This window comes from Hyla sarda, chromosome 4 (genome assembly GCF_029499605.1).
Source record: "Hyla sarda isolate aHylSar1 chromosome 4, aHylSar1.hap1, whole genome shotgun sequence".
Classification (NCBI taxonomy): domain Eukaryota; kingdom Metazoa; phylum Chordata; class Amphibia; order Anura; family Hylidae; genus Hyla; species Hyla sarda.
In genome coordinates this window covers 322,545,606-322,569,170 of record NC_079192.1, presented here as the reverse complement: position 1 = coordinate 322,569,170, position 23,565 = coordinate 322,545,606, and the positions used below count along the sequence as shown (strand labels likewise).

General features: G+C 43.8%; 1 protein-coding gene across 10 annotated transcripts in view; it reads left to right on the top strand.

Moving 5' to 3' along the window:
* Positions 1 to 23,565, top strand: part of SHROOM1 (shroom family member 1) — a 79,660-nt gene that overhangs the window by 8,776 nt on the left and 47,319 nt on the right. Inside the window, exons 1-2 of one of the 10 annotated variants that reach the window (XM_056574958.1) lie at positions 7,649 to 7,664; positions 15,025 to 15,120. The exons of 5 other annotated variants lie outside the window; for them this stretch is intronic. The gene's annotated coding sequence lies outside the window, so the exon portion shown is untranslated. Of the gene's footprint in view, positions 1 to 7,648; positions 7,665 to 9,880; positions 10,199 to 15,024; positions 15,121 to 23,049; positions 23,247 to 23,565 lie in introns of those variants that run through there. 4 more of the 10 variants (XM_056574951.1, XM_056574954.1, XM_056574950.1 and 1 more) reach the window with 4 other exon arrangements.

The window sequence follows — 23,565 nt, the reverse complement described above, 5'->3', positions numbered from 1 at the left end:
ACAATGGAATGTGACGGCTATGTTTGTCCCGCCAGCCTCCGAGTTGTCCCCCAAGATCTGCACCGATGCGTCATCTTCCACCGGTTATGGTGCAGTGTGAGGCGGCAGGTGGATGGCGGGCCAATGGTCTAAGCAGGTATTGGCTCTGGCAGGCTTCAGCAGCACTTCGGCACTTTTTGAGGTTTTCCCCATTGTAGCAGCTGCAGTGACATGGGGCGACAAGTGGTCAGGGCAGACGGTGGAGTTTCAGTGTGACAATCAGGCGACAGTTGCCATAGTCAACAATGGCAGTTCCAGGCATGCTACTGTAATGTCATTCATGCGCAGGCTAGTCTGGGTGTCCTTACAACACAACTTCAATTTTGTAGCCAGACACATACCGGGGGTAGACAACACGGCCGCAGATGCTCTGTCCAGGGCTAATTTCCATCTCTTTTCACAGGTGGCTCTGCAAGCAGACGCAGTAGGAACACAAACCCCTTGCCTGGCACAATTAATCTTGGACTGAATTATTACACACAGGTGGCCCGGGAGTTAATGTCGGACGCCTTAGCCCCCAATACCAGAAAGGCCTATCATGCAGCACACGACACCTTTAGGTCATATCTGTCGCAACATAGCATCCCCTTTTCTTACGACACCACTATCATTCTATCTTTCATCGGTTTCTGCCACTCTTCTCTGCACCTGTCTCATAGCACTATTAAATCTTACCTTTCGGGCATCCAGCATTTCATTTCTTTATCCCACCCAGACAGGCTATCTATCCTATCATCTCAGGCTGTCAAGGCTGCGCTCAGAGGGGTGGTGGCTCGTAGCGCCACAGCGCCACCTCTCAGGAAACCGATCAGCGGCGAGCTGTTCCGAGCCATGTCTGACGCATTAGCCAATAACCCGTTTGGCTTCGAGCGCAGTCTGATAATCAAATCTGCCATTTATCTAGCCTTCTATGGCTTCCTCCGGCCGGGTGAATTTTCATGTGTCAGGCGGGGAGCGACACATCCACAGAAGGCTCATTTAAGGTGGCAGGGTTCTTGGTTCGAAGTTTCACTGTCTGTCACAAAAACTTGCAGGTGGGGGGCGGTGGTTAAGTATTTTCCTTCAGGCAACAACTGGTGCCCGGTGGCGGTGTTGGCACAACTGGTTGAGTTCCTCCATGATAAGCCTCCGGAGTCGCCACTGTTGCCTTTCGGTGGGGGTGCTCTTACCACTTCGCATTTCCGCATGCTGCTTGGCAATTTAGGACACAACCCCAGAGAGTTCTCAGGTCACTCATTCCGCATAGGAGCAGCATCGGCGGCCTCCAGGCACAAGGTGCCTGTACATGTCATCCAGAAGTTGGGGAGGTGGCGCTCTGATGCATATACCACTTATGTCCCAGATCCCTCAAGGGAAATGGCAGAGGCATTTCAATTTTGGCATTATAAATAAATGATACTTAATTACCCTAACTGGTGGTGTATTTTTGCCCTCTATAGGCGGACCCTCGACGCGGTTTTCAGGCACACCTCAACCGCTGTTCTATGTTATAAGTAGAGTTTTGTGTTAGGTCTTGGTAAATCTAGTTTCTTGCAGGTGGCCTTGGCAGGAGATAACAGGTAAGCCCATGCACGGTTCAAAGTCCTGACCACAAGTGGGAAGCCTATCAGGCTGAATTTGTGGGAGGGGCTTTGGCTATTTAACATCCATCGGCCCCTCCCTCTGGGCGTATGCTGGGTTGGCGAAACCCACCCTCCTCACCCTTTTCTTCATCACCATACATAAGGGAATGCCCTCTATAGGCGGACCCTCGACGCGGTTTTCAGGCACACCTCAACCGCTGTTCTATGTTATAAGTAGAGTTTTGTGTTAGGTCTTGGTAAATCTAGTTTCTTGCAGGTGGCCTTGGCAGGAGATAACAGGTAAGCCCATGCACGGTTCAAAGTCCTGACCACAAATGTTTTTATATATATTTTATTTGAAAAAACAGGAAAAGGCGGTTATTTGATTTTTTTATTTGTAGTTTTAAAAACCTTTTTTTAACACTTTTTAAATAAGCACTGTCAGATTCCAAAACTTTGTATATGTTGAACATCTTGGCAAAACATTAACCTTTCTAATATACTTCATAGGAAAATGTTATTTCCTTTTTAAAGAAATTATGGCTTTGTCCAAGCTGAAGCACAGGAATGGACTAAGTTCAGCAAGTAAGGATGGGCTAGCTCTCTCCTGTCTGATAATACTCCTCTGTGCTCTTTCCTGTCTGATAGTACTCCTCTGTGCTCTCTCTTGTCTGATAGTACTCCTCTGTGCGTTCTCCTGTCTAATAGTACTCCTCTGTGCTCTCTCCTGTCTGATAGTACTCCTCTGTGCTCTCTCCTGTCTGATAGTACTCCTCTGTGCTCTCTCCTGTCTGATAGTACTCCTCTGTGCTCTCTCCTGTCTGATAGCACTCCTCTGTGCTCTCTCCTGTCTGATAGTACTTTTCTGTGCTCTCTCCTGTCTGATAGCACTCCTCTGTGCTCTCTCTTGTCTGATAGTACTCCTCTGTGCTCTCTCCTGTCTGATAGTACTCCTCTGTGCTCTCTCCTGTCTGAAAGTACTTCTCTGTGCTCTCTACTGTATGATACTACTCCTCTGAGCTCTCTCCTGTCTGATAGTACTCCTCTGTATGTGCTCTCTCCTGTCTTATAGTACTCCTCTATGCTCTCTCCTGTTTGGTAGTACTCCTCTATGCTCTCTCCTGTCTGTCAGTACTACTCTGTGCCCTCTCTTATCTGATAGCACTCCTCTGTGTTCTCTCCTGCAGACAGTACTCCTCTGTGCTCTCTCCTGTCTGATAGCACTCCTCTGTGCTCTCTCCTGTCTGATAGGACTCCTCTGTGCTCTATCTTGTCTGATAGGACTCTACTGTGCTCTCTCCTTTCTTATATTTTCCTCTGTGCTCTCTCCTGTCTGACAGGACTCCTCTGTGCTCTCTCCTGTCTGATAGGACTCCTCTGTGTTCTCTCCTGTTTGATAGTACTCCTCTGTGCTCTTTCCTGTCTGATAAGACCCCTCTGTGCTCTCTCCTGTCTGATATATTCCTCTGTGCTCTCTCCTGTCTGATAGGACTCCTCTGTGCTCTCTCCTGTCTAATATATTCCTCTGTGCTTTCTCCTGTCTGATAGTACTCCTCTGTGCTCTCTCTTGTCTTATAGCACTCCTCTCTGCTCTCTCCTGTCTGATAGTACTCTTCTGTGCTCTCTCCTGTCTGATAGTAATCCTCCTCTATGCTCTCTCCTGTCTGTCAATACTCCTCTGTGCTCTCCACTGTCTGAAAGCACTCCTCTGTGCTATCTCCTGTCTGATAGGACTCCTCTGTGCTCTCTCCTGTCTGATAGGACTCCTCTGTGCTCTCTCCTGTCTGATATATTCCTCTATGCTCTCTCTCCTGTCTGATAATACTCCTCTGTGCTCTCTCTTGTCTGATAGTACTCCTCTGTGCTCTCTCCTGTCTCATATATTCCTCTGTGCTCTCCCCTGTCTGATAGTACTCCTCTGTTCTCTCTCCTGTCTGATATATTCCTCTGCGCTCTCTCCTGTCTGTTAGTACTCTTCTGTGCTCTCTCCTGTTCGATAGGACTCATCTGTGCTCTCTCTGGTTTGATAGGACTCATCTTTGCTCTCTCCTTTCTGATAGTACTCCTCTGTGCTCTCTCCTGTCTGATATGACTCCTCTGTGCTCTCTCCCGTCTGATAGTACTCCTTTGTGCTCTCTCCTGTCTGATATGATTCATCTGTGCTCTCTCCTGTCTGATATGACTCCTCTGTGCTCTCTTCTGTCTCATATGACTCCTCTGTGCTCTCCCCTGTCTGATATGAATCCTCTGTGCTCTTTCCTGACTGATAGTACACCTCTGTACTCTCTCCTGTCTGATAGGACTCATCTGTGCTCTCTCCTGTCTGATTGTTCTTCTCTGTGCTCTGTCCTGTCTGATAGGACTCCTCTGTGCTCTCTCCTGTCTAATATAACTCCTCTGTGCTCTCCCCTGTTTGATAGTACTCCTCTGTGCTCTCTCCTGTCTGATAGTACTCCTCTGTGCTCTATCTTGTCTGATAGGACTCCTCTGTGCTTTCTCCTTTCTTATATTTTCCTCTGTGCTCTCTCCTGTCTGATAGGACTCCTCTGTGTTTTCTCCTGTCTTATAGGACTCCTCTGTGTTTTCTCCTGTCTGATAGTACTACTCTGTGCTCTTTCCTGCCTGATAGGACCCCTCTGTGCTCTCTCCTATCTGATAGGACTCCTCTGTGCTCTCTCCTGTCTGATAGGACTCCTCTGTGCTCTCTCCTGTCTGATAGGACTCCTCTGTGCTCTCTCCTGTCTGATAGTACTCCTCTGTGCTCTCTCCTGTCTGATAGTACTCCTCTGTGCTCTCTCCTGTCTGATAGCACTCCTCTGTGCTCTCTCCTGTCTGATAGTACTTTTCTGTGCTCTCTCCTGTCTGATAGCACTCCTCTGTGCTCTCTCTTGTCTGATAGTACTCCTCTGTGCTCTCTCCTGTCTGATAGTACTCCTCTGTGCTCTCTCCTGTCTGAAAGTACTTCTCTGTGCTCTCTACTGTATGATACTACTCCTCTGAGCTCTCTCCTGTCTGATAGTACTCCTCTGTATGTGCTCTCTCCTGTCTTATAGTACTCCTCTATGCTCTCTCCTGTTTGGTAGTACTCCTCTATGCTCTCTCCTGTCTGTCAGTACTACTCTGTGCCCTCTCTTATCTGATAGCACTCCTCTGTGTTCTCTCCTGCAGACAGTACTCCTCTGTGCTCTCTCCTGTCTGATAGCACTCCTCTGTGCTCTCTCCTGTCTGATAGGACTCCTCTGTGCTCTATCTTGTCTGATAGGACTCTACTGTGCTCTCTCCTTTCTTATATTTTCCTCTGTGCTCTCTCCTGTCTGACAGGACTCCTCTGTGCTCTCTCCTGTCTGATAGGACTCCTCTGTGTTCTCTCCTGTTTGATAGTACTCCTCTGTGCTCTTTCCTGTCTGATAAGACCCCTCTGTGCTCTCTCCTGTCTGATATATTCCTCTGTGCTCTCTCCTGTCTGATAGGACTCCTCTGTGCTCTCTCCTGTCTAATATATTCCTCTGTGCTTTCTCCTGTCTGATAGTACTCCTCTGTGCTCTCTCTTGTCTTATAGCACTCCTCTCTGCTCTCTCCTGTCTGATAGTACTCTTCTGTGCTCTCTCCTGTCTGATAGTAATCCTCCTCTATGCTCTCTCCTGTCTGTCAATACTCCTCTGTGCTCTCCACTGTCTGAAAGCACTCCTCTGTGCTCTCTCCTGTCTGATAGGACTCCTCTGTGCTCTCTCCTGTCTGATAGGACTCCTCTGTGCTCTCTCCTGTCTGATATATTCCTCTATGCTCTCTCTCCTGTCTGATAATACTCCTCTGTGCTCTCTCTTGTCTGATAGTACTCCTCTGTGCTCTCTCCTGTCTCATATATTGCTCTGTGCTCTCCCCTGTCTGATAGTACTCCTCTGTTCTCTCTCCTGTCTGATATATTCCTCTGCGCTCTCTCCTGTCTGTTAGTACTCTTCTGTGCTCTCTCCTGTTCGATAGGACTCATCTGTGCTCTCTCTGGTTTGATAGGACTCATCTTTGCTCTCTCCTTTCTGATAGTACTCCTCTGTGCTCTCTCCTGTCTGATATGACTCCTCTGTGCTCTCTCCCGTCTGATAGTACTCCTTTGTGCTCTCTCCTGTCTGATATGATTCATCTGTGCTCTCTCCTGTCTGATATGACTCCTCTGTGCTCTCTTCTGTCTCATATGACTCCTCTGTGCTCTCCCCTGTCTGATATGAATCCTCTGTGCTCTTTCCTGACTGATAGTACACCTCTGTACTCTCTCCTGTCTGATTGTTCTTCTCTGTGCTCTGTCCTGTCTGATAGGACTCCTCTGTGCTCTCTCCTGTCTGATATAACTCCTCTGTGCTCTCCCCTGTTTGATAGTACTCCTCTCTGCTCTCTCCTGTCTGATAGTACTCCTCTGTGCTCTATCTTGTCTGATAGGACTCCTCTGTGCTTTCTCCTTTCTTATATTTTCCTCTGTGCTCTCTCCTGTCTGATAGGACTCCTCTGTGTTTTCTCCCGTCTGATAGGACTCCTCTGTGTTTTCTCCTGTCTGATAGTACTACTCTGTGCTCTTTCCTGCCTGATAGGACCCCTCTGTGCTCTCTCCTATCTGATAGGACTCCTCTGTGCTCTCTCCTGTCTGATAGGACTCCTCTGTGCTCTCTCCTGTCTGATAGGACTCCTCTGTGCTCTCTCCTGTATGATATATTCCTCTATGCTCTCTCTCCTGTCTGATAATACTCCTCTGTGCTCTCTGTTGTCTGATAGTACTCCTCTGTGCTCTCTCCTGTCTCATATATTCCTCTGTGCTCTCTCCTGTCTGATAGCACTCCTCTGTTCTCTCTCCTGTCTGATATATTCCTCTGCGCTCTCTCCTGTCTGTTAGTACTCTTCTGTGCTCTCTCCTGTTCGATAGGACTTATCTGTGCTCTCTCCTGTTTGATAGGACTCATCTGTGCTCTCTCCTTTCTGATAGTACTCCTCTGTGCTCTCTCCTGTCTGATATGACTCCTCTGTGCTCTCTCCTGTCTGATAGTACTCCTCTGTGCTCTCTCCTGTCTGATATAACTCCTCTGTGCTCTCCCCTGTCTGATAGCACTCCTCTGTGCTCTCTCCTGTCTGATAGCACTTCTCTGTCCTCTCTCCTGTCTGATAATACTCCTCTGTACTCCTCTGTGCTCAGGAGAGAGCACAGAGAGTCCTATCAGACAGGAGAGAGCACAGAGGAGTACTATCAGACAGGAGAGATGACAGAGAAGTGCTATCAGACAGGAGAGAGCACAGAGGAGTGCTATCAGACAGGAGAGAACACAGAGGAGTCCTATCAGACAGGAAATGCCATGTCTGTGCTTCAGCTTAGGTAAAGCCATTTTACAAGTCATGATTTCTATAAAAAGGAAATATATATATATATATTTATATATATATATATACATATATATATATATATATATATATATATAGTAAAATAAAGCGTCCTGCAGCACTCCAATAGTGATCAAAATAAGGTTTATTACCTCAATGTAAGATACAACGTTTCGACCGTCACCACGGTCTTTTTAATAAACCTTATTTTGATCACTATTGGAGTGCTGCGGGACGCTTTATTCTACTATACATCACTGCTGCTGCCAGTGACCCGGGCTGCGATTGGGCCCGCTTGCACCCGCTACACCTTTGCTTCCCTGGTGTGCTGCTCCTCCTTGCTATCTGGACATATATATATATATATATATATATATATATATATATATATATATTATTATTATTATTATTATTATTTATTTATTTTTTATGAAAGTTTAATATTTTCACAATATGCACAACATATAAAAAGTTTTTGTTAAGTCCCCTTAGGATGCCTTCTAAACATCTTATAAATGCTTGAGTTTACCTAACTTTCCAACTTATTATTATTTCATGGAAATGAATTGATGCCATGGTAACAAATCTCCTTGATTTATATTTAGTACCATCAGATGCTGTTTGCTGTTTAACATATTTAGAAAGTGGTATTATGCAAGCACATAATGTTCTAATATGTTACCCCATGGTAGATAAAGAAATCAGGTAAATCAGGAAGACGTTAAATGAAGCTCTAATTTCTGATATGTCATAATATTCATCAGTGGTCCGGTACCAATCCACAAGTTCAAGAACAAAGAGGCTACAGAGCATCTAAACCTCTTTGCAACCATCAGTGCACTGATGGGAGAATACTATGGGTCGAAATCTCACCCATGCACCATGCTTTTGGATTTAGGGGCACAGGCATTGTGGGGGAGATTTATCATTGCTTTTAGAGCATTTTTTTGTGTATCTATGTTTTGGTGCAGTTCAGGCATAAGCAGCATATTTAGCGACTTTTATGCGTCTTTTGATGTAGACAGTTTCACTCTTTTTGCCTACCTGTAGAACTTTTTCTTTTTGACCATGCAGATATCACCGATCATGGTGATGCCCGGCTTTAACTTCTTAGACACCGCAATCAAATTTGATTGTAGCGTCTAAAATTCAGGACCCAGGAAAGTGTCTACTTCCCTTCCTCACAAGCGTCTAGAAAAAGTGTATGTGGTAGAGCTTTTCTCACCACAGCAGAGCTGCGCAAAATTCATCATCCTGCTGCACCTTCTTGATAAATAAGATGAACACTAGTCAAACCCACCACCCAAATAAACGTGGGAAAATAGCTCTACCGTAGACATTCTTTCATAAATCTGGGCCTATGTTTCTCAGCTCTGTCAGCATCCTACTTATTGCACTTGGTCCAAAACAAAAGCGCAGCACTTCAACAGGGCTCTGTGATCAAAACTGGGCCCTGCTTGCCAGTCAAGCCACAGAGAAGATGGGGGAGCAGGGAGGCGTTCTAGGCTATGCGTTCCGTATACAAATACGGGGAACCCTATAGTTCCCCCGCATTAGGTTGGCTGTATAGTTCCCAGGCATTAGGTTGGCAGTATAGTTTCCCCGCATTAGGTTGTAGTTCCCCCACATTAATTTGGTAGTATAAGTCCCCGCACATTAGGTTGGCAGTATAAGTCCCCGCACATTAGGTTGGCAGTACAGTTCCCCCACATTAGGTGCAGTATAGTTCCCCCACATTAGGTGCAGTATAGTTCCCCACATTAGGTGCAGTATAGTTCCCCCACATTAGGTGCAGTATAGTTCCCCACATTAGGTGCATTATAGTTCCCCACATTAGGTGCAGGATAGTTCCCCCACATTAGGTGCAGTACAGTTCCCCCACAGACTTACAGCCTTCAGCCATATAAGTGTATGGCTGGGGGTTGTATGCCTGTTTACTGCCCCAGTGTTCCGACCACCGGTCCTTCGGTCCGGGGGTCACGATCTACTGCTATGGCCTACGGGCCATAGCAGTAGGTCCCGGGACCAGAGAGGAGCGGTGGTCGGAATACTGAAGATGACGTGCCGCTGGTGAGTGGTGACTTACCAAGCACGCGTCCTCCTCGATGCTCCGCTCCGCTTATTACCCATGGGCGCACGCACGGGACGTCAGTGACGTCCCTGCGTGCAATTCCTCCCGGCGGCCCCTGCGTTTTTAAAGTTAACGCGGGGGCCGCCGCAGAGAGGTAACCGCCGGGTCATCCATGTGTCCTGAAAAGATTTTTTGGGACACAGGGATGTCCCGAATGTGACGTGTCCTGCTGTGTCCATGCGTCATCACCTATGTCATGGACATACTTCCTTAATTGACAGCTTTGAGCGCAGGGCTCACATCTAGAGGAAAAATCCTCCCACTGTCAGCTTGTGTCCCGCTACTGTCAGTGAGGACAAGCTGGGAGTTGTAGTTTTGCTAATGCTAGGGGAGATGTGATCGACAGCATACTGAGGGAGGGGGCGGAGACCTGCACAGTGAGGCCACGCCCCCTCCCTTTGAGAGGAATTCAGACTACTGAGCTACATTAAAAGTATAATAAAAAAATAAATAAAGGTGCTAGACACATACAAATTTGATGTACATGGTCAGGATTAGGCACTGAGTGATATATTTAAAAAAAAATTGGGTTGGTTCTGACAGGTATGCTTCAAGTTTTATTTTCAAAAACTAAAAAGGAGAAAAAAATCCATATATTTTTTGCAACTTGTTTTAAACACAGCTGTGGTTAGGACTTTTGCTTTACACTTTTCATTAACCAGTTAGGTGCCAGATGATCTGGATCTTTCTCTTGCTGAACCATGTGCACTCTGACAGGCAGTAAAATGGACTGTTTATTGAGCGAAGCCTTTCAAACAGAAGCATTTTCTCCTTTTCTTCTTTGGCTCAGGTTGAAGTGTTTCCAGTGACATCAGAGTTTCAGGTTGAGTCTCCCAGGCCCTCCCCTCCTCTGTTATTGGATGGGAAACCTAAACCCTGCCAGTTACCTTTATGGTCAGAGCACAGTGTGTGGAGAATAGGAGAAACTGTGAGGCAGGGACTGCAACTGTTTAGTTTGGACTGAGCCCAGATGAAGCAATTCCTTTTAGGAGTCAGGGTGCATTGGAGTATATGTGGCCCCTTCTGCACCGCTGCCTGCCTTGTTTTCCTGGGATCTGATATGATCCAGAAGGACGTTTACTGATCCACAGAAGGTTTTCCTATCCAGGTAAGAGGGAAGCTGTTGCTAAGATCCTCTGTTAGCAGATGTATGCACACATGGCTGGGAGTCATTGTGTGACGGTGTGTTTTTTTATTTTATTTTTTTTTTCTAAAGGGACTACTTTTATTGCATTATTTGGGGGGGATCTCTGGAGTTAACCCTTTACGTGACGTATACCACAGAGAAGTAGAGGTTCTATATTTTTGATGTATAAACCTGTTATGTAGTGTTCACATATGCTCTGAAAGCTGCTGGGAAATGTTGTGGCAAAGAAATCCTTGTGGTGCTTGTAAATACAGGCGACTATGGGTGAGATGTGTACATACGGATGCGAGATATCTATCTTGTGCCTAGAATGGAAGGTTAAATAAAAAATAAATAAAAATAATAATAATATAATACATCCTCCTATAAGTACCAAAGATCAGTAGGAGGCAGTATATTTGTGTGTGTGTGTGTATGTATATATATATATATATATATATATAATTTTATTTTATTTTTTCTTGGGCCCAAATTCTACTATTCTGTTAAATCTGCACCTTTAGTTAAGGCAGTGTTTCCCAACCAGGGTGCCTCCAGCTGTTGCGAAACTACAACTCGCAGCATGCCTGGACAGCCTAAGGCTGTCCGGGCATGCTGGGAGTTGTAGTTTCGCACCAGCTGGAAGCACCCTGTTTAAGGTAAGGTAAGTCTGTCTCACAGAATGCTGTATTATAAATGAATTTCTATGAGTAGTATAGTAACAATAATATAGTCAATTATGTCTAGTCATTGACAGACCTGCTGTAATTTTGTGATACATTATTAAAGGGGGCAGGAATATGTGGCGGTGTAACATATGGAAAGTTTGCAACAGTTACACTTGCCATCAGAGTGATCTCTATGGGGGAGATTTATCAAAACCTGTGCAGAGGAAAAGTTGCCCAGTTGCCCATAGCAACCAATCAGATCCCTGCTTTCATTTTGCAGAGGCCTTTTTAAAAATGAAAGAAGCAATCTGATTGGTTGCTATGGGCAACTGGGCAACTTTTCCACCTGACAGGTTTTGCTAAATCTCCCTCTATGTAGCCAGCGTAGGACAAAATGTTTCTTACAGCGATATTGGCAGGAAAGGGTTTGTTCATCAGTTGACATCATTGCCTGTTTACATTGTAAAGGCCACAGTCATGTGTCATCTTGTGCCGTCATGGCCATGCGGTAACCATCGCTTGTGCCTAAAAGCACTGCTGTGGCCTTTGTAATAGGGAGCAGGGGAATTAATTTTATTACATAGCACGTAATTGTACAATGTTTAACCCCTTAAGGACCAGGCCCATTTTGATCAGTGTTATCGGTGATCTTCTTCTCTGGTCTGCTCGATCTCAGACCAGACCAGAAGACCCCGGGAGACAGCCGGAGCCAGGAGAGGGGACCTCCGACCGCCATGCTGGATGATCGGATCGACACGGCAGCGCTGCGGGCGATCCGATCATCCATTCAAAGTACCGCTCTGCCGCAGATGCCGTGATCTGTATTGATTACGGCATCTGAGGTGTTAATGGCGGACATCTGCGCGATCTGGGATGCCCACCACTACCGGCGGGTCCCTGGCTACTGACAGCAGCCGGGACCTGCCGCGCATGACGCGAGCACCAGTCCAGTGCTCGCGGTCATGGCGGCGCTTAAATGTACGTCATGGTGCGTTAAGTACCACGGCACCATGACGTACATTTACGTCCATTGTCATTAAGGGGTTGATGGAACTTTACATCAGCGAAATAGTTGTGAGGCTTTGTTTACACATTGTATATTTGTCGGTTTTCTTTTTTGTTCTTTTTTTTAAGCCATGAAATGGACCAAATAAAAAGAAAACAGCTGAAAATGGTGTGCAAGCACAAAAACGTCTGAAAATAAATAAGAAAATGCAGCTTAATAAATGGTGTGTTAGCATAGCTGAAGCCTGGATTCATACATTCAACTTTTAGTCAAAGCCAGGAGTGGATTTATTAGGAAGGAGAAATATAGAAGAAAGGGCCTATGCAGCAAAATTCCATTGATTTCAATAGGATTCAGCGGCAAAATCGTGGATTCAGATGTAGCCAAAAGAATGAAAATGTTCATTCTTTCAGCAGAAACCCACGCAGAAAAGCCCAGTCAATGGGATTTTGAATTGCAGGTTTGTTTGTTTTTTATTGCACATTCTGCGCAAAATGAACCCGATTCTGGGTGACACAGATGCACTGGCGGAATTCAGCGATGAAATTCCTTAGTGTGCATGGGCCCTTAAAAGTCGGCTTGCAATTGAAGTGAACATTAAAGAGGCTGCAGTACTAATAATACTAATATTAATGGCCTATGCTGAGGATAGCCCATCAAGTCTGGATAACCCCTTAAAGTATATATGCATTTATCGCTACATGTTTGAGGAGGAATGCATGCTTTTCTGTATAAGTGTATGAATAAATGAATGAACTATGCCCAGTATTGCATGCCAGCCTCCTCCTCATCATCTGGAACAGGTGTACTGTTCACTCTTCATTCTTTGGGTGTGTGAAGCGTGACATGTGAGACAAAGGAATGTATCCCTGGTCCCCTAGTAACACTAGGATGAAGCCGTATCTGGGTGTTATTACTTCTAATGGTATGAAGTGGTGTCTATTTTATATATGCCAGCTGTCAAGCTTGCATTTAGCAATGAAATCACTTGGCATGATGATATAGTTTGATGTGATGAGAATGAAAACCTCTCGGTGGCCAAAAGCCACATACAGTTTTTTCACTAATCTAGGTGAGGTGCATTAAGGCTATGTTCACACCTGTTTTTTTTTTTTTTCAGACTTCTTTTGTACCAGTTAGGGTGCATCCACACCATGTTTTTGCTATACAGTTCCCATATATGGTTTCAAATAAAAAACCGTACGAAACCGTATAGAAAACTGTATGCATTGACTTAAAGGGGTACTCCAGTGAAAACCTTTTTTCTTTTAAATCAACTGGTGGCAGAAAGTTAAACATATTTGTAAATTACTTCTATTAAAAAATCTTAATCCTTCCAGTACTTATTAGCTGCTGAATGCTACAGAGGAAGTTCCTTTCTTTTTGGTACACTGATAACATCACGAGCACAGTGCTCTCTGCTGACATCTCTGTCCATTTTAGCAACCATGCATAGCAGATGTATGCTAAGGGCAGCATGGTGGCTCACTGGTTAGCACTGCTGCCTTGCAGTGCTGGGGACTTGGGTTCAAATCCCACTAAGGACAACAATAAATAAAGCGTTATTATTATTATAATAACGTCAGCAGAGAGAACTGTGCTCGTGATGTCATCAAAGAGCATTCCAAAAAGAAAAGAATTTCCTCTGTAGTATTCAGCAGCTAATAAGTACAGGAAGGATTAAGGTTTTTTAATAGAAGTAATTTACAAATATATTTAACTTTCTGCCACCAGTTGATTTAAAAGAAAAAAGGTTTTCACCAGACTACCCCTTTAACATTGTAAACCGTATGTCAAACGCATCATCCGGTTTAGTCCGTTTTGCATCTTATAAGGTTTTGTCGGTTTTTTTTACCCATAGTCTACCACGTTTTTTGGTCCGGGTGAAAAACTGTATTTAACAGTATACGTTTATTTTTTATTTTTTATTTATTTATTTATTTTTAACATGGGAGTCAATGGGAACTGTACAGAACTGTGTGTGCGTACGGTTCCATCCGGTTTTCACCATACTGTTTTTGACTTTGCACTGGGTTTTTTTTCTTGGAATTTCAATCAAACAAGTGAAACTTTATTTAAAATGGATTGAAAAGTTAAAAACGTATACATTTTTTTCTTAAAAAAACGGATGCACCAGGACATCATTTTTCAAACCGTATACGGGTTAAAATTTTGTACACACATTTTGATACAGTTTAGTCAGGTTTTGAGGAATCCATTTTTCATCAAAAACCTGATATGGGAACTGTATTGCAAAAACGTGGTGTGCATTCACCCTAACTGAGTTTCATAGAACTGATAATGCACAGGATGGCTCAGATTTATCATTCTGCCTAAGGCTGTTTCCACAAAACTGCCACTGCTTTTTACAGCGTTTTTTCTGGCATTTTTACACCTGTGTGGAAATGCCTTTTTTTTTTTTTTATCTTTTTTTGGCCCTGTGGCAGTTTTTCACTGCCTTCAGGGTACCTTTCTGTGGGTTGGATGCAGAGTGCCTGGCTGTCGGAGTGCAAGGAGATACATAGTAATACTTAGCAAATACTCCACTATGCATTTTTCTTTAAAATTTTTCCCAAAATTTTATTTTTTTCAGGGGGAAAAAAACTACAGTTTTTTTCAATGGCCTATAACATTTCTGGAAATTTTACATCTGTACTCCTGCCCAGTAAGAACATACAGTAAAGCAGCGATCTGTGAAGATGGCTGGTTTACTGTAACCCCCTTTTTGGGCTGAACCCTATGCACTGCTGTATACATGTTATGCATCACTACTTACCTCTGTAGATGCTGACACAGCTTTTGGGGGGGGGGGGGGGGGCGAAAACTTCCCAAAAAATGCCAATGCTAAATTAACATGGCAATTTTCTTGTCAATTTTTTCTCCCATAGACTTCTATGAGAAAGTCTAAGCATGTTATGATTATGGGAAACTGACAGTCCAAAAACAGAGAAAAAAATGCCAAACCCAAAAGGGCAAAGTGGGTTTGGCATTTTTTTTTATTCCCTATTGACTACCTGCCAGCATGTGGCTGCTGTGTTTTTGCCACACAAAATGCTGTGTGCCATTGTATTATTTATCAATCATTAGTTTAGAAAAAGACTGCAGGTTTTTTTTTATTTGTTTTTTTTTTTTAGAAAAGGATGGCTACAACATCCAGATGCCTTTTTTGCTGGAAAAAAATATACCACAAAAAACTTTGTGTGAACATGGACTAAAAGCATAAAACTCCGGTAAGGGATCTGCAGATTTTTTTTAATGCTGTTTGAGTTATTTATTTGTATTAATTTATGCTTCTAGTATAATTGAACATAAAGTCTGTAGAATAAGATCCACAGTGCATATGCTATGTGTGAACTTATTCTTTATTATGTAGCTGTAGTGGTTTCAGTTTTGCTCCTAAGTTTTCAAATGTTGGGGAGAGATACCTTGCAATAAGTTGGTTACAGCACCTAACTTTCTGAAGTTGGGTTCACACGTAGGATTTTGGTGAGCATTTGGATATGTTTTAGGCACACTCCTGGTTTTGGCCAAAAATACATCAAAATGCTTAACGTGATCCCAGCCTAATTGAAAGGCTACATAGGTTTTGGTCTACACACTAAACAACTTAAAGGGGTTGTGCGCTGCCCTACCGTTCGGAGCTCTGCTCACAGCATCCGGAAATTCATTACTCCGAACGCTGTGTGCGGGCTTCCGTGTTCGCAGCCGCCGTGCGTGACATCACGCCCGGCCCCTCGCGACGTCTCGCCGCCCCCTCAACGAAAGTCTATGGGAAGGGGGCGCGACCGCTGTCACGCCCCTTTCCCATAGACTTTGGTAGAGGGGGCGGGCGAGACGTCGCGAGGGGCCGGGCGTGACGTCACGGCGGGCGTGAACACGGAAGCCCGCACACAGCGTTCGGAGTAATGAACTCCGAACTGCAGGGCAGCGCACAACCCCTTTAAAAAAAAAAAAAAAAATGGCTATTTTGTACTGTCACAGATACCAATAATGTATTAGGGTGGGGTCAAACACAGCGCATACGCAGCGTATTTGACAGTGCGAGACATCTTCAGAGCTGCTTGAAATATGGTTGGTATGACTATGAGCAGACACAGGACTTTCCCCACGGCAGCCCTGTGCTTGCCGTTTGAGGCGGACCAAGCGCACCGACGTAACAGTGACGTGCAGCCATCTCCAAACCTTATTGCACACACACAGGGCTGCGGTGGGAAAATCTGTGTGTCTGCTCATAGCGCATACGCAGCATATTTCCCGCATATTTCTTGCAGCATCAAATATGCTGCGTATTTGCTGTCTTTGACCCTTCCCTAATACTACATTATTAAAGGAGTGCTTTGTTTAAACCAGGATAATGTGGCGCTGATCAGGACAAAGGAATCACGAAACCAGGATAAAATCCATCCGGCTTTATTACCAATAATGCAACGCTTTTCGCTGCGCATGCGCAGCGAAACGCGTTGCATTATTGGTAATAAAGTTGGATGGATTTTATCCTGGTTCCGTAATTCCTTTGTCCTGATTAGCACCACGTTATCCTGGTTTAAATGAAGCACTCCTTTGATATATCTTTCACATACCAGGAAGGCTGCGGACGGACCTTATCCAAACTACACACCTTTAACGTTGTTGTGTATGTTTTTGCACAACCTCTTATGGTAGGGGGTATTGAGTCTTCTAATTTCTCTACCCCTACCATCTACGTTACTCCACAAGGAGCGCCTTTTGCTTTTCTCTTTTTCAGACTAATACATAATTGGTATCTGTAAAACATCTGGACAGAACAAAATAGCCTTCTTTTACAAGTAATTCAGTGTGTAGACCAAAACCTATGTAGCCTTCGCCCATGGTTATATCACAGTCTACAGATATCTACACCTCATGTCATGTAGGCCAAAATATTTAATGTAAACAGAGCTTCTTTGTGTCTCCCATTTGTCTTCTCTCCAGGCAATGGTGGAGTGAAAGTGACGTTACAAGGAAGTTGTCTCCTCTTCCTGAATTAACAGGCTCCTCTGGCTTTTTCGTAGTTAAATGTCAGGCTTTCATTTCTCATCATTTGTTTAAGCCTTCCATGGAATAAAACATTCCACCTCCACCCCTACATTCCATCCATTGTGTTCACTACATTGATTAGTCTGAATTATGTTATAAGTGGTCAAATGGCCAATAAATCTGTCACCTATTATACTGAAGTCTTTAGAAGTTCATATCCTTGACCAAACATAAATGCACACAACAGCTACTCTGGGTAGAGCCAGCTATCTGGGTAGGGGAAACCGCACATGTCTTACAAAGTACTCCGACCACATTCTTTACAATGAGTAAAGCAGAAAAATATAGCGGATTCTTACTTATAGTGGGTGTAATCTATACATTGTAGAGGCATATCTATATGTGGTGTAAGATATTGGTCACTCAAGAGCTCTGCCCCCTTAAATGCTTTTGCAATATAAGAAGACCCCAATATTTATAAGACCTAATAATGGTGCATGCACACCACGTTTTTGCAATACAGTTCCTGTATCAGGTTTTTGATGAAAAACGGATTCCTCAAAACCTGACTAAACTGTATAAAAAAAAAATTGTACAAATTTTAACTCATATACGGTTGAAAACCGTATACGGTTTGAAAAATTATGTCCAGAAGCATCCGTTTTTTAAGAAAAAAAATATAAGTTATTAACTTTTCACTCCATTTTGAATAAAGTTTTTCACTTGTTTGATTGAAATTCCAAGAAAAAAAACTGTGCAAAGTCAAAAACCGTATGGTGAAAATGAATGGACCCGTATGCACGTTCTGTACGGTTCCAATTGACTCCCATGTTAACAAAATTTAAATAAAAAAACGTATACGGTTTAATAGTTTTTCACCCGGACCAAAAAACATGGTAGACTACAGTTTTGGGTGCGGGTAAAAAACTGGACAAAACCATATGAGATGCAAAACGGACTAAAACGGATGATGCGTTTGACATACGGTTTACAATGTTAAGTCAATGCATACAGTTTTCGATACAGTTCCATACGGTTTTTAACTTGAAACCATATACGGGAACTGTATAACAAAAACATGGTGTGCATGCACCCTAAGTGGGGACCCTGTTATAGACTTTACATTGGGGGTCTGGGAGTGTCAATAGATACATTATTACTTTTTTCTCCTACCTTCACATTTCCCTGTGTGTGTATATACTATTAATTCAGGAAACTTTCATTCAGTAACCACATTTCCCTTAGTGTACTTTGCTTTACTTGGTGTGTCTGTTGAGTGTTACAGCTTTAGCCTGGCTTCTTAGCTTTTCGTATACCTTTATTTCATTTGTAACACATATGGATATAGTTATAATAAGAATTAGTAGCTGCCTGTGGCATGATATATCTCCCCTTAGATTTTGCCGCACTATAGTCTGGCCTTGTGTAAAATAAACCTCAGTTTTATGGCAGGTCCTCAGATTTCATACCCACCCTAGTTTGGCATGCCTGCTGAACAAGTGTCCATGTGGTACAGAAAAGCTCCTACATTCTGATGCACTGATTAAGAATTCCAGGCTCTGCAATAATGTGCCTTTTTATTATTCCTCAGCATAATGGTGAATGCTAGGCATGCTTTAAATCACTGATAGATTTATAGGGCAAAAGCCTCTTTTATAAAGCATTCACTGCTGAATTCCTGAGCTTCTGAATGCCACTAGAGTTTGTTATTGCACTGCTGTTGTAATGTAACTTTTATTTTTAGGAAGTTTTAAACTGTGTAAAGGATTGAAGCTGATGGGTTTAGTGTAAAATGTATTTACTATAATGCTGTGTTTCCTATCTAGTGTGTCCTTGGCTGTCTGGGCATGTTGTGATTGTAGTTTTGCAACAGCTGGAGGCACAGTAGTTGGGAAACAATGCCATTATGTCTAAGGGCCCTATTACACGAGACAACTGTGGACCAAGAAGGCCAATATCATCCTGTGTTATAGGACCAGCGATGAACTGATTTGTCTGCTGATCGGGTCATTTTGACCTGTTGGCTGATCGCAATAAATCCCTGTGACTCCCGAGGATCACAAGAACAGAATTCAATAGTCCAGTCTAGTGAATGGCGTGTCAGTGTGGTGTCCCAGTACCGGGATGGGTCCTATCAGATAAACATTGGTTCATGTGCCTGCGATGGGCCCTGCTGCTCAGGTGATGCTTTAATATTCTTTATGGTGTTTGTCTGTTAATTTATATTGTTTTGCACTGTATCTTTAAGAAATGTACAGGATATCTGTAAGGAGGTATGATGCAGAGTACCCATGTTAGGGTGGGTTCACACTACGTTTTCTCCCATACGGGAGCGCATACGGCAGGGGGGAGCTAAAACCTCGCGCTCCCGTATGTCACCGTATGCGCTCCCGTATGTCATTCATTTCAATGAGCCGGCCGGAGTGAAACGTTCGGTCCGGTCGGCTCATTTTTGCGCCGTATGCGCTTTTACAACCGGACCTAAAACTGTGGTCAACCACGGTTTTAGGTCCGGTTGTAAAAGCGCATACGGCGCAAAAATGAGCCGACCGGACCGAACGTTTCACTCCGGCCGGCTAATTGAAATGAATGACATACGGGAGCGCATACGAAGGCATACGGGAGCGCGAGGTTTTAGCTCCCCCCTGCCGTATGCGCTCCCGTATGGGAGAAAACGTAGTGTGAACCCAGCCTAACCCTGATTGCCCAGTTGGAGACCCCCTAGCTAGGCCACATATAGTGTAGGGAGGGAGGCGTTATTCAGTTAGTTGAGTGTTAGGAGTGCAGAGCTCAGTGGTAGGTGCAGTGTGGAGAGGAGACAGCAGGAGTGTGAGGTGATTAAAGGGAAGCTTAAAGCGTACCCGTCAGATCCATCAAAAAAACATTTTTTTTTATATATCACTCAGTACTTTATCCTGATTTTTATGTGTCACCTTTATTTTTATTTTTTATTACACTTTTACTGTAGCTCACTAGTCTGAATTCCTCTCAAAGGGAAGGGGCATGGCCTCACTGTGCAGGTCTCCGTCCCCTCCGTCAGTATGCTGTTTTCTCACATCTCCCCTAGCATTAGCAAAACTACAACTCCCAACTTGTCCTCACTGACAGTAGCGGGAAACAAGCTGACAGTGGGGGGGAGGGTGTTCGTTGCAAGTAAAACTTAAAGTAGTATCCTTATCTGAGACATTTATGGCATATCCACTACATAAATGCCCTTTGCTATAAATACCTGATAGGTGCAAATCCCACTCTTGAGACCCACACCTATCTCTATACTTACCCACCGATTCTTCTTCATCTGAATTTAAGCTAACAGGGTTCATCCTTTTAAAGGAAATATATAACATTATTTATTTATTTTTTTATTTTTTTACTGATTAGCACCAGATACTAAAACATTATTTTTTTCATATTCTGTTTCTATTTTCTGATTATAATTTTTTTTTTGTACATTAGTATGCGGACTGCCATCTTGCCTAACCTGGTTGTAACGGCATTTAGAGAATTGCTTTGCATCAGGACCCATTTACATAGACAGCAATAGACAGGACACGTCCCATTTAAGTGACTTGAAAACTTTACTGGGCATTCTCTGTGACCTTTTAAGAGTTCATTCCACAGGGAGGGGGGTTGCTGAGCTATAGCTTTTGTACTTAGTGCCTAATCTATTTACCAGTGTTAACTTTCACTGTAATCTTGTCTGTAAAGATAAGAAAAGCATTACTTGGAAATGATCTCTACAGAACAGGAAGTCCCAGCTTAGTTTAACAGGAAGTCCTAGGCCTAGTGGCCAAAATGGAATCTGCAAGTCCCATTGATGAAAATTAGATTCCGTTACACAGTGTACACAAAGGAATTTTTGGGGCAGAAAGCTGATCCATCGAAAGAATAGTCTTATTCATTCTTTCATTGGAATCCATTTGAATACATTGCTGTCTATGGGGACAGTCCTATTGCCAACTGAAACAATCAGCGCCGGCCTCCCTTAAAATGATTATGTAATGTGAACATAGCCATAAAGTGGCAAATTTCTGAGCAGAGCAATAACCATAGAAAGTGTACTAAAATTTCAGGAAATATGTACCTGCGCAAAAATTATCAAATGCTCTGCAACCATTTCATAACTTAAGCGCATGCACACATTAGCACCACACAAAGTAAAGGGGGGACAAAAATCGTTTACCTTCACCAACCATGGTGATTTTAGAAATATATATGAATAACAATTACATGTGATTTTAACATAACCTTATCTATTTTTTAGAGAGGGAGGTCCCTTTTGAAGATAACATATACACTGCTCAAAAAAATAAAGGGAACACCAAGATAACACATCCTAGATCTGAATGAATGAGCTAATTGTATGAAATAATTTAGTCTTTACATAGTTGAATGTGCTGACAACAAAATCACACAAAAATTATCAATGGAAATCAAATTTCTCAACCCATGGAGGTCTAGATATGGAGTCACACTCAAAATCAAAGTGGAAAACCACACTACAGGCTGATCCAACTTTGATATAATGTCTTTAAAACAAGTCAAAATGAGGCTCAGTAGTGTGTGTGGCCTCCACATGCCCGTATGACCTCCCTACAATGCCTGGGTATGCTCCTGATGAGGTGGTGGATGGTCTCCTGAGGGATGTCCTCCCAGACCTGGACTAAAGCATCCGTCAACTCCTGGACAGTCTGTGGTGCAAGTTGGTGGATGGAGTGAAACATGATGTCCCAGATGTGCTCAATCGGATTCAGGTCTGGGGAACGGGCGGGCCAGTCCATAGCATCAATGCCTTCCTCTTGCAGGAACTGCTGGCACGCTCCAGCCACATGAGGTCTAGCATTGTCTTGCATTACGATGAACCCAGGGCCAACCGCACCAGCATATGGTCTCACAAGGGGTTTGAGGATCTCATCTCGGTACCTAATGACAGTCAGGCTACCTCTGGAAAGCACATAGAGGGCTGTGCGGCCCCCCCAAAGAAATGCCGCCCCACACCATTACTGACCCACCTCCAAACCAGTCATGCTGGAGAATGTTGCAGGCAGAAAAACGTTCTCCACTGCATCTCCAGACTCTGTCACGTCTGTCACATGTGCTCAGTGTGAACCTGCTTTCATCTGTGAAGAGCACAGGGCGCCAGTGGCGAATTTGCCAATCTTGGTGTTCTCTGGCAAAAGCCAAACATCCTGCACGGTGTTGGGCTGTAAGCACAACCCCCACCTGTGGACGTCAGAACCACATACCACCCTCATGGAGTCTCTTCCTAACCGTTTGAGTGGACACATGGACAATAGTGGGCTGCTGGAGGTAATTTTGCAGGGCTCTGGCAGTGCTCCTCCTTGCACAAAGGCAGAGGTAGTGGTCCTGCTGCTGGTTTGTTGCCCTCCTATGGCCTCCTCCATGTCTCCTGATGTACTGGCCTGTCTCCTGGTAACTCCTCCATGCTTTGGACACTACGCTGACAGACACAGCAAATATTCTTGCCACAGCTCGCATTGATGTGCCATCCTGGATGAGCTGCACTACCTGAGCCACTTGTGTGGGTTGTAGACTCAGTGTCATGTTACCGCTAGAGTGAAAGCACCGCCAGCATTCAAAAGTGACCAAAACATCAGCCAGGAAGCATAGGAACTGAGAAGTGGTCTGTGGTCACTACCTGCAGAACCACTCCTTTATTGGGGGGTGTCTTGCTAATTGCCTATAACTTCCACATGTTGTCTGTTTCATTTGCACAACAGCATGTGAAATTGATTGTCAATCAGTGTTGCTTCCTGAGTGGACAGTGTGATTTCACAGACATGTGATTGACTTGGAGTTACATTGTGTTGTTTAAGTGTTCCCTTTAGTTTTTTGAGCAGTGTATAACAACATATTGTCATACACCATTTTGAATCTTTGAACAAAATATCACATAAATACTATTTCATACAACTCCATAGGAATAGAAGCTAGAAAAGAGGAGGCCCTAATACAGTGCTTTTGCTATGCACGACACAGCACAGTGTATGATCATAGCTTCAGAAGGAATTTTTAAGTCCTATATTTGAGTATGGGGTACATGGCTTAAGATCTGGCACTTGTAAACATTGATGGAGCACAATCCTCTTTGTGTTTATATCCCCTATTATCCTTTCATATTACCGTTTCTCTTTTACTAATAGGGAGGAGATATTTCTGTGATTGAAGCCGCAGCATTAAAAGACAAGTAACAGGGAGTGCACTGGTAGTATGTAGTTATAAGTGGACACATTTATTGCAGGATGTTCAGTAATACCAAGGGTGCAGCTGAAACTGATGTCATGGCGAATGAATACTTGACAATCACTTAGTTCCTAGACAGAGGAGTCTTCTCCACATTGTAAGTCTCATCATGTGGAAGCACTGAAAGAATACAGATCATCTATTAAAAATCATGACTAACATGAAAGCAGCTTCAAAGAGTTTGTAAAGAATGATTTATAGCAATAAAGTTTCCATAAGTGATATTGTAAACGGTGTATTCCGTGCTGTGCATGTGTATGCTATGTTATGTTGCAGGGCCTCTAGATGGTGGACTACATTGCCTGGCAGCACAACAATGCTGGGTTGATGTGGCTGGTTATAAGGTTGGTGGGCTCCTCAGCTATCAGCCACAGGAAAGGTGCATGTACAAGTGTAGGCCCGGGAAGAGCCTATTA